This window comes from Tachypleus tridentatus, chromosome 2, assembly GCF_004210375.1.
Source record: "Tachypleus tridentatus isolate NWPU-2018 chromosome 2, ASM421037v1, whole genome shotgun sequence".
Taxonomy (NCBI): Eukaryota; Metazoa; Arthropoda; class Merostomata; order Xiphosura; family Limulidae; genus Tachypleus; species Tachypleus tridentatus.
Window position 1 is genome coordinate 149460454 of NC_134826.1, and position 12532 is coordinate 149472985.

The 12532-nt window shown below is 33.7% G+C and overlaps 1 long non-coding RNA gene across 1 annotated transcript; it reads right to left on the minus strand.

Moving 5' to 3' along the window:
• Positions 1–895: 895 nt before the first annotated feature.
• LOC143245341 (uncharacterized) lies at positions 896–10461 on the minus strand. Its single transcript, XR_013025579.1, has 2 exons — positions 10367–10461; positions 896–2241 (listed from the first exon to the last, which is right to left on the minus strand). It is a non-coding gene; the product is annotated as an uncharacterized LOC143245341 (long non-coding RNA).
• Positions 10462–12532: the final 2071 nt, after the last annotated feature.

Here is a 12532-nt window from a genome sequence, read left to right on the forward strand (position 1 = left end):
TGGGAACAAGATATCGTATGGTAGACAGTGTACTAGAATCAGTAACATAGGAACAAGATATCGTATGGTAGACAGTGTACTAGAATCAGTAACATGGGAACAAGATATCGTATGGTAGACATTGTACTAGAATCAGTAACATGAAAACATGATATCGTATGGTAGACAGTGTACTAGAATCAGTAACATGGGAACAAGATATCGTATGGTAGACAGTGTACTAGAATCACTAACATGAGAACAAGATACGTATGGTAGACAGTGTACTAGAATCAGTAACATGAGAACAAGATATCGTATGGTAGACAGTGTACTAGAATCAGTAACATGAGAACAAGATATCGTATGGTAGACAGTGTACTAGAATCACTAACATGGGAACAAGATATCGTATGGTAGACAGTGTACTAAAATCAGTTACATGGAACAAGATATCGTATGGTAGACAGTGTACTAAAATCAGTAACATGGAACAAGATATCGTATGGTAGACAGTGTACTAAAATCAGTAACATGAAAACATGATATCGTATGGTAGACAGTGTACTAGAATCACTAACATGGGAACAAGATATCGTATGGTAGATAGTATTGTAAAAAGCAGTACTGAATAAGACAACATTTAAATACACATAACTTACTACGTAAGTGGCATACATGCCCCTTTATATGTAATTACAGAATAATATCAGTTTTAAAACGTAATATCGGAGCTGAATGAATGTCTCCTCCAGTTATACTGACGTTATAAGAGTAGAGGTTTGGATTAAAATTGCACTATGTGTTCTAAGATTTTACTACACGGTAATTGAAGGATAATGAGTGAATGAGCAAGTGTGGTTTTATGTTTCTACCAGTTCCTAGACAATCCTCATTAAGAAACACACAACAACTGTTTGAACTGTGAAATACAGCAACATTTTATCAACATAACGACCATACAGGAAAAGATTAGATCAAAGGTCAGTCCAGTCGTGAATTCTGACCTGGGATGACATACGTAACTACAATATTTACATCATTCACTGTTTCTTTTCCAACGACCTTTCAGTTTTCACATGGCCAATTTAGTCATGGGTTCACTTATAGATTCTGTAAGGAAGCAACACTGTGAAACTCACACAGTACTTTCAGAAAGAATATAATATAAAAATAAACATAAGAAACCCAAGATAAGAACGTGTTTTAAAAGTGACATCTGTTGAAGGTTTCTTTTTTTCAAACAATTAAGTCAATACTGTTTACAATTAATCTATACGCGTCGTGACCGTTTCAAACGTTTTTCTCTAAAACATACTAAACATATATTCACCTCACCTTTATTTTCCCTAAAACATTCTTCGAAATCCTGATTTAACAAGAATAAAAACATTATCTGAAACAATATTGACCGATGTTGTATAACTTATTCTCTTCTGGTCAGTGGCTTTAGCGAGACGGAAAACAAAACAGAAACGTGATATTTTCTTTAAAGATTGAAAATGTTCAAATACCTTAATGTTGCTTTATACAAATAAATTTACTTCCAAAGAGTAAAAAGAGAGACAGTTAATGTTTGGAAAGATCATGTCCACAAAAATATCACTAAAGTTGGGTTGTAACGAATGTACAATCAGTCCAATCACCTTGCTTTCTTAACGATTACTTCTTTCTGCTGGATGCTATAGCCGACTTCCTTCAAAGTTTACAACCACGTTTTAAAAAACAAACAAACAAAAACAATCAGTAGTCGTTAAAATCGAAGTAATGGTTAGAGTTTAAACACGGCTGCTAAAGTTTCGAGTATGTTGTTTTTTTCTTCAACCGAACAACTAAGGAAGGGTCTTTTCAATTCGTCAGATGTTCAAAAAACAAAGTCAGACAAAATCTTTTATCTGTCTCCTTCATTCCGGAAATGCTTTGAATTAGTTGAAATGGGTTCCGTTTGTTTTGTTGTTGTTTTTTTTTGATCGAACATCATAAATGACAAATAGAAAGTTAAACAAGCACATACACGTACAGATACGAGATATACAGCGGGCTCCGGGCGTGCTTTTACAGGAGGTATGGGTTATGGCACGAGGATTCTGGTGTTCTTTTCCTGTCCGGTTTCTAAAAAGTCCGGTAATCTCTTAGTGTCCAGTCCATGACCTCTCAACAATGTTGACACAATAAAAAAGACCGTTCTGTGACGACGGAGTAGAAATTGGATACTTTAGAAGAAATTCCCGCCAGAGGTCGCTAAAGATGGTGTTCAGGAATCTAGAAAATTTAAATGAAGAACTAAAAAGAATGTTACGAAAACAGCACGTGAATTATAAAATACGGAGGACTGGACACTTCAAAATAAAGCATGGTACGTGTTTACTTATATAAAACAAAATTAAAGCCATACTAACAGCCACGTTAGGGTGTGATTCAATTATTCGCGATCACATGTGACCAATTGACGTTCACTGGAAAAACCATCTTTCATCACAACAATGAATTTAAACTACTGACTCGTTGTTTAACTGAACTTTTACTTATTATGAGGTACGTTCTCTCAGGTTCCACGCAAACGAATTCTATTAATATTCTAAGGAATATTACAAACATTCACATAACGTAGCTCTATTGCCTATTTCTATAACAATTTCACATACATAACTGAATTGTATTCATTAAACAAAAAACAAACTCAGTATTAAAATAAATTGTTATATTAGTTATACAAATTATTAAATACATTGAAGAGTATTCCTTAGATACTATCATTGAAACATATTAACAGAGTTCTTTACTAACTGACTGAAGTATTCTGTATTCCCTCTTACACTACCGATTGAAGTATTCTGTATTCCCTCTTACATTACCGATTGAAGTATTCTGTATTCACTCTTAAACTACTAACTGAAGTATTCTGTATTCCCTCTTACACTACCGATTGAAGTATTCTGTATTCCCTCTTACATTACCGATTGAAGTATTCTGTATTCACTCTTAAACTACTAACTGAAGTATTCTGTGTTAACTCTTACACTACTAACTGAAGTATTCTGTGTTAACTCTTACACTACTAACTGAAGTATTCTGTGTTAACTCTTAGACTACTAACTACAGGATTCTGTGTTAAGTCTTTCAATACTAACTGAAGAATTCTGAGTTAACTCTTACACTACTAACTGAAGTATTCTGTATTCACTCTTACACTACCGATTGAAGTATTCTGTATTCACTCTTACACTACTAACTGAAGTATTCTGTATTCACTCGTACACTACTAACTGAAGTATTCTGTATTCACTCTTACACTACTAACTGAAGTATTCTGTATTGACTCTTACACTACTAACTGAAGTATTCTGTATTCATTCTTACACTACTAACTGAAGTATTCTGTATTAACTCTTACACTACTAACTGAAGTATTCTGTATTCACTCTTACACTACTAACTGAAGTATTCTGTATTCACTCTTACACTACCGATTGAAGTATTCTGTATTCATTCTTACACTACTAACTGAAGTATTCTGTATTCACTCTTACACTACTAACTGAAGTATTCTGTATTCACTCTTACACTACTAACTGGAGTATTCTGTGTTAACTCTTACACTACTAATTGAAGTATTCTGTGTTAACTCTTACACTACTAACTGAAGTATTCTGTATTAACTCTTACACTACTAACTGAAGTATTCTGTATTCACTCTTACACTACTAACTGAAGTATTCTGTATTCACTCTTACACTACCGATTGAAGTATTCTGTATTCACTCTTACACTACCGATTGAAGTATTCTATATTAACTCTTACACTACTAACTGAAGTATTCTGTATTAACTCTTACACTACCGATTGAAGTATTCTGTATTCACTCTTACACTACCGATTGAAGTATTCTGTATTCACTCTTACACTACTAACTGAAGTATTCTGTATTCACTCTTATACTACTAACTGAAGTATTCTGTATTAACTCTTACACTACTAACTGAAGTATTCTGTGTTAACTCTTACACAACTAACTGAAGTATTCTGTGTTAACTCTTACACTACTAACTGAAGTATTCTGTATTCACTCTTACACTACTAACTGAAGTATTCTGTATTCACTCTTACACTACTAACTGAAGTATTCTGTATTAACTCTTACACTACTAACTGAAGTATTCTGTGTTCACTCTTACACTACTAACTGAAGTATTCTGTATTCACTCTTACACTACTAACTGAAGTATTCTGTATTCACTCTTACACTACTAACTGAAGTATTCTGTGTTAACTCTTACACAACTAACTGAAGTATTCTGTATTCACTCTTACACAACTAACTGAAGTATTCTGTATTCACTCTTACATTACTAACTGAAGTATTCTGTATTCACTCTTACACTACTAACTGAAGTATTCTGTATTCACTCTTACACTACTAACTGAAGTATTCTGTATTCACTCTTACACTACTAACTGAAGTATTCTGTATTAACTCTTACACTACTAACTGAAGTATTCTGTATTCACTCTTACACTACTAACTGAAGTATTCTGTATTCACTCTTACACTACTAACTGAAGTATTCTGTGTTAAGTCTTTCACTACTAACTGAAGAATTCTGTGTTAACTCTTACACAACTAACTGAAGTATTCCGTATTCACTCTTATACTACTAACTGAAGTATTCTGTATTCACTCTTACACTACTAACTAAAGTATTGTGTATTCACTCTTACACTACCAACTGAAGTATTCTGTGTTAACTCTTACACTACTAACTGAAGTATTCTGTGTTAACTCTTACACTACTAACTGGAGTATTCTGTATTCATTCTTACACTACTAACTAAAGTATTGTGTATTCACTCTTACACTACTAACTAAAGTATTGTGTATTCACTCTTACACTACTAACTGAAGTATTCTGTGTTAACTCTTAAACTACTAACTGAAGTATTCTGTATTCACTCTTACACTACTAACTGAAGTATTCTGTATTCACTCTTACACTACTAACTGAAGTATTCTGTATTCACTCTTACACTACTAACTGAAGTATTCTGTATTCACCTTTACACTACTAACTGGAGTACTCTGTATTAACTCTTACACTACTAACTGAAGCATTCTGTATTCACTCTTACACTACTAACTGAAGTATTCTGTATTCACTCTTACACTACTAACTGGAGTACTCTGTATTCACTCTTACACTACTAACTGAAGTATTCTGTATTCACTCTTACACTACTAACTGGAGTATTCTGTGTTAACTCTTACACTACTAACTGAAGTATTCTGTGTTAACTCTTACACTACTAACTGAAGTATTCTGTGTTAACTCTAACACTACTAACTGGAGTACTCTGTATTCACTCTTACACTACTAACTGAAGTATTCTGTGTTAACTCTTACACTACTAACTGAAGTATTCTGTGTTAACTCTTACACTACATACATCCCTGTAGTGTTACTAAACCTCAGTCCGTTACTCTATCAACGTTAATGTGTTTTTAATCTATATTAATATCTTCACTGACTGTAACCTTTATAAATTTCCCTAAGTATATAATTATAGACATAATTTGTCACCACAATGGTTATCTAGTTCTGTACACACCTTACCACTAGATTGTACAAACACTGTATATACGCAGTGTATAACCAAAATGTACAAGAACCATACACAAAACGTAGAACCAGACTGTACGATCATGATATACTTAACGTACCACCAGAACCTATAAGAACTATAGAACAACAAATACTGGACGGAACAAGTGTTATATACACAACTTATGATCAGAATATACGTAAACTACGTGTACAACAGATTGTAAAAGTACTATATACGCAACGTACCAAAGAGACGTATAACTACCACAGAACAACGTATAATCAGATTGTATAATATACACAACGTACGAACCGAATGTCCACGTATATAGACTCAACTTATCGCACAAAAATTTAGCTACAAGATATAAGATACATCTCGTTGAATATTCAACACAGTTTGCTGTAACCATGAACTCACTACTAAAATAGACAAATTAATTAATTAATTAGTAATGTAAAAGTCAACTAACCACCAACACGTACTTTACTAATCTAGAAGGCACCCCATCATCACCATGTATATTACTACACCATTACCATGTACGTTACTACTATATAACACATCCCATCATCACCATGTATATTACTACACCATTACCAATGTAACGTTATTACTATATAACACATCCCATCATCACCATGTATATTACTACACCATTACCATATATACGTTATTACTATATAACACATCCCATCATCACCATGTATATTACTACACCATTACCATGTACGTTATTACTATATAACACATCCCATCATCACCATGTATATTACTACACCATTACCATGTACGTTATTACTATATAACACATCCCATCATCACCATGTATATTACTACTCCAGAATGTATATTACTACACCATTACCATGTACGTTATTACTATATAACACATCCCATCATCACCATGTATATTACTACACCATTACCATGTACGTTATTACTATATAACACATCCCATCATCACCATGTATATTACTACACCATTACCATGTACGTTATTACTATATAACACATCCCATCATCACCATGTATATTACTACACCATTACCATGTACGTTATTACTATATAACACATCCCATCATCACCATGTATATTACTACACCATTACCATGTAATGTTATTACTATATAACACATCCCATCATCACCATGTATATTACTACACCATTACCATGTAATGTTATTACTATATAACACATCCCATCATCACCATGTATATTACTACACCATTACCATGTAATGTTATTACTACATAACACATCCCATCATCACCATGTATATTACTACACCATTACCATGTAATGTTATTACTATATAACACATCCCATCATCACCATGTATATTACTACACCATTACCATGTAATGTTATTACTGTATAACACATCCCATCATCACCATGTATATTACTACCCAGAATGTATATTACTACACCATTACCATGTAATGTTATTACTATATAACACATCCCATCATCACCATGTATATTACTACCCAGAATGTATATTACTACACCATTACCATGTATGTTATTACTATATAACAATCCCACCATCACCATGTATATTACTACACCATTACCATGTACGTTATTACTATATAACACACCCCATCATCAACATGTATATTACTACACCATTACCATGTACGTTATTACTATATAACACATCCCATCATCAACATGTATATTACTACACCATTACCATGTACGTTATTACTACATAACACATCCCATCATCACCATGTATATTACTACACCATTACCATGTAATGTTATTACTATATAACACATCCCATCATCACCATGTATATTACTACACCATTACCATGTACGTTACTACTATATAAGACATCCCACCATCACCATGTATGTTACTACTATATAAGACATCCCACCATCACCATGTATGTTACTACTATATAATATACCCCACCATCAACATGTATGTTACTACTATATAATACATCCCACCATCACCATGTATGTTACTACTATATAATACATCCCACCATCACCATGTATGTTACTACTATATAAGACATCCCACCATCACCACGTATGTTACTACTATATAATACATCCTACCATCACCATGTATGTTACTACTATATAAGACATCCCACCATCAACATGTATGTTACTACTATATAAGACATCCCACCATCACCATGTATGTTACTACTATATAATATACCCCACCATCAACACGTATGTTACTACTATATAAGACATCCCACCATCAACACGTATGTTACTACTATATAAGACATCCCACCATCAACATGTATGTTACTACTATATAAGACATCCCACCATCACCACGTGTATGTTACTACTATATAAGACATCCCACCATCACCACGTATGTTACTACTATATAAGACATCCCACCATCAACATGTATGTTACTACTATATAAGACATCCCACCATCAACATGTATGTTACTACTATATAAGACATCCCACCATCACCACGTATGTTACTACTATATAAGATACCCCACCATCAACATGTATGTTACTACTATATAAGACATCCCACCATCACCACGTATGTTACTACTATATAAGACATCCCACCATCACCACGTATGTTACTACTATATAAGACATCCCACCATCAACATGTATGTTACTACTATATAAGACATCCCACCATCACCACGTATGTTACTACTATATAAGACATCCCACCATCACCACGTATGTTACTACTATATAAGACATCCCACCATCAACATGTATGTTACTACTATATAAGACATCCCACCATCACCACGTATGTTACTACTATATAAGACATCCCACCATCACCACGTATGTTACTACTATATAAGACATCCCACCATCAACATGTATGTTACTACTATATAAGACATCCCACCATCAACATGTATGTTACTACTATATAAGACATCCCACCATCACCACGTATGTTACTACTATATAATACATCCCACCATCACCATGTATGTTACTACTATATAAGACATCCCACCATCAACATGTATGTTACAACTATATAAGACATCCCACCATCACCACGTATGTTACTACTATATAATACATCCCACCATCACCATGTATGTTACTACTATATAAGACATCCCACCATCAACATGTATGTTACAACTATATAAGACATCGCACCATCAACACGTATGTTACTACTATATAAGACATCCCACCATCACCACGTATGTTACTACTATATAAGACATCCCACCATCAACATGTATGTTACAACTATATAAGACATCCCACCATCAACACGTATGTTACTACTATATAAGACATCCCACCATCACCACGTATGTTACTACTATATAAGACATCCCACCATCACCACGTATGTTACTACTATATAAGACATCCCACCATCAACATGTATGTTACTACTATATAAGACATCCCACCATCAACATGTATGTTACTACTATATAATACATCCCACCATCACCATGTATGTTACTACTATATAAGACATCCCACCATCAACACGTATGTTACAACTATATAAGACATCCCACCATCACCACGTATGTTACTACTATATAATACATCCCACCATCACCATGTATGTTACTACTATATAAGACATCCCACCATCAACATGTATGTTACAACTATATAAGACATCCCACCATCAACACGTATGTTACTACTATATAAGACATCCCACCATCACTACGTATGTTACTACTGTATAAGACATCCCACCATCACCACGTATGTTACTACTATATAAGACATCCCACCATCAACATGTATGTTACTACTATATAAGACATCCCACCATCACCACGTATGTTACTACTATATAATATACCCCACCATCAACATGTATGTTACTACTATATAAGACATCCCACCATCGCCACGTATGTTACTACTATATAAGACATCCCACCATCACCACGTATGTTACTACTATATAAGACATCCCACCATCACTATGTATGTTACTACTATATAAGACATCCCACCATCACCACGTATGTTACTACTATATAAGACATCCCACCATCAACATGTATGTTACTACTATATAAGACATCCCACCATCAACATGTATGTTACTACTATATAAGACATCCCACCATCACCACGTATGTTACTACCATATGACATCCCACCATCACCACGTATGTTACTACTATATAATACATCCTACCATCACCATTTATGTTACTACTATATAAGACATCCGACCATCACCACGTATGTTACTACTATATAAGACTCCCCACCATCAACATGTATGTTACTACTATATACAACATTCAACCATCACCATGTATGGTATTACTATAAGAGACATCCCAGTATCACCATATATGATACCGCTATAAAAGACATCCAATCATCACCACATATGATACTACTCTAGAAGACAACTGAAACCACCAAGTAACAAACTTTAAAAGTCAATTCACCATCACCACGTTGTTAATCATTAATAAATGGCTATTGTAGAACCACGGGAATATCTAGTTAACTAGTATATTAGGTTATTGGCAGAATATTCAGCTATGTACTGTGAAGAGGGTAAGAAGATACGTAAAGCATAACTTACATCTTAACAACACTATAACTGTACCATAATCGCTAAGAACAAAGATCTAGCTGCCATGCAATGTGCATCTGCTACTAATTGCTAACATACACCACCACCAGTACATTAATTACTACCTTACAACACAGCCAACCACCAACATGCTCCAGCCCATGCTACTAAAAGATAAGATGTGTATCTATGCATATATTTTGTCATAATTGTACCTGGTGGTCGTACATGCCCGTTGCCGGCTGTGCTGTCATGCCTCCGTATAGCCTCCAGTCTGGCTGATCACGTGCCTCAGAGCGTTCGCCTGAGAAATGAAAAACACATCCAAAGCTACTGCACAAACATAAGAAACATATTGTTCTCAAATGTAAAGTTGACTCACTAACAGACGGTTCGTAATGACTGCTTATAGTGCAGCGGTCTTCGTACGATTGTTCATTAACTAATGCGAACTTGCTGACATAGAAAGTTTGCACAGATGTGCAATATGAACTTATGCATCGACAAAAACCATGAACGTGAGTCTATTGTTATTGTTGCTTTTGTACATTACCTACTAAAAACACGTAATTTTCACTGTTTGTTTAATCACAATGGCGAAAATAATAATAATACTAAAAATTATATCATGTCACGTATAACTAAAAACCGTCAGTTTGGTGATGTGACACTGTTAAACTGATACGTGTAAAACTAATCATAAAGTTGGAAGCAAAATAAAAACAACACATAACAGGTACAAGGAATTGCGAGAGTTCAAAAAACATGTGTCTGTCATTCAGGTGTTTTACTAATTTCACAAGTATTTACGCAGTTTATATTTTATGGCAACATTTTAAGATTTGGTTAAAATATCTGCCATTTATAATTCCAACATCCGTACGTAACAAGAGCTAATTAATGCTACAGAATGGAGACATACTTAACATGCAGTGGGAAATAGTAGCTATATACAAACAGAGAACCACAAGAGATGCTTTCTTTGATGTATTGAATCCTATTTTTTACAAAGATATGAGGAAATGAATAAAAAACAACTGAACAGTATTCATACTATCATGGTGTATAACACGGTCAGAGGAATAAGATATTAAACCTGATCTAGCTATCCAGAATACTTAAACTGAATTGGAGTACTTTCATGAGATACAAACTAGGTAATAAGCATCAATGACTTTCTGTAAAACAGAACAGCCAGTAGAAATACTTAAAGTATATTAATATGCGTTTACCATACAAACTTGAAATAAACCATCCAATAATCACAAGGAATACTTAGATTTCAACATATACATCAGAAAAATACCGGATGCAGCCATCAACATCCATAGGTTAACCTGTTATTATGATCATTAAACATATTGAAACCAAATCAAAGTATTATGCTCAAGCATACTGAAACCAAATTAAAGTATTATACTCAAGCATACTGAAACCAAATCAAAGTATTATACTCAAGCATACTGAAACCAAATCAAAGTATTATACTCAAGCATACTGAAACCAAATCAAAGTATTATACTCAAGCATACTGAAACCAAATCAAAGTATTATACTCAAGCATAGTGAAACCAAATCAAAGTATTATACTCAAGCATACTGAAACCAAATTAAAGTATTATACTCAAGCACACTGAAACCAAATCAAAGTATTATACTCAAGCATACTGAAACCAAATTAAAGTATTATACTCAAGCATACTGAAACCAAATCAAAGTATTATACTCAGACGTTTCTAGATTAATGTAAAATGTTATCTTCAAAAATGTTGAAACTAAAACATGTGTTCAAAGTCACTTAGCTAATAAACTCGAGCGTTACCTCTGAAGAAAACTGAAGCTTAGCCTACATGTTGGTGTCTTCAAACAAAATATGCTAATAAGTACACTTAGATGCAAGTGATGAGAAATAGTTCAACCAACATTTGAATATCATGCAGTTATCAATGTGTTCAGATGGGACGGCCTACCTTCTAAGTTTAAATTTTGATAAACAATCAAAAAATAAAAAAAAATTATCAGAGTAGACCATCTTACTGAGAACAGATTAGTAACAGTTTTTCACTAGAGATAGTGTACAACCTTTATACCTATCTAAAGTTCCTATAAAATTATTCTACATATTTGTTTGTTATTAAGCTATGTTATTATGTTATGGGGTACTTGTGTACACGTCTGGTGTATCAAAACCGAATTTGTCGCTTTAAAAGCCCTCAGACTTATCGCTGAGCCAATCGGAGGTTTAGAAATGGTAATATATATATATTACCATTAGTTTAATTAGTACTGTTCAGTTGCCATAGATTTTAATCTCTGCTCAAAAGAGTACTGCTGTTAATTTATTCAACTTATAACTAAACATGGAATAATATTAACACTTT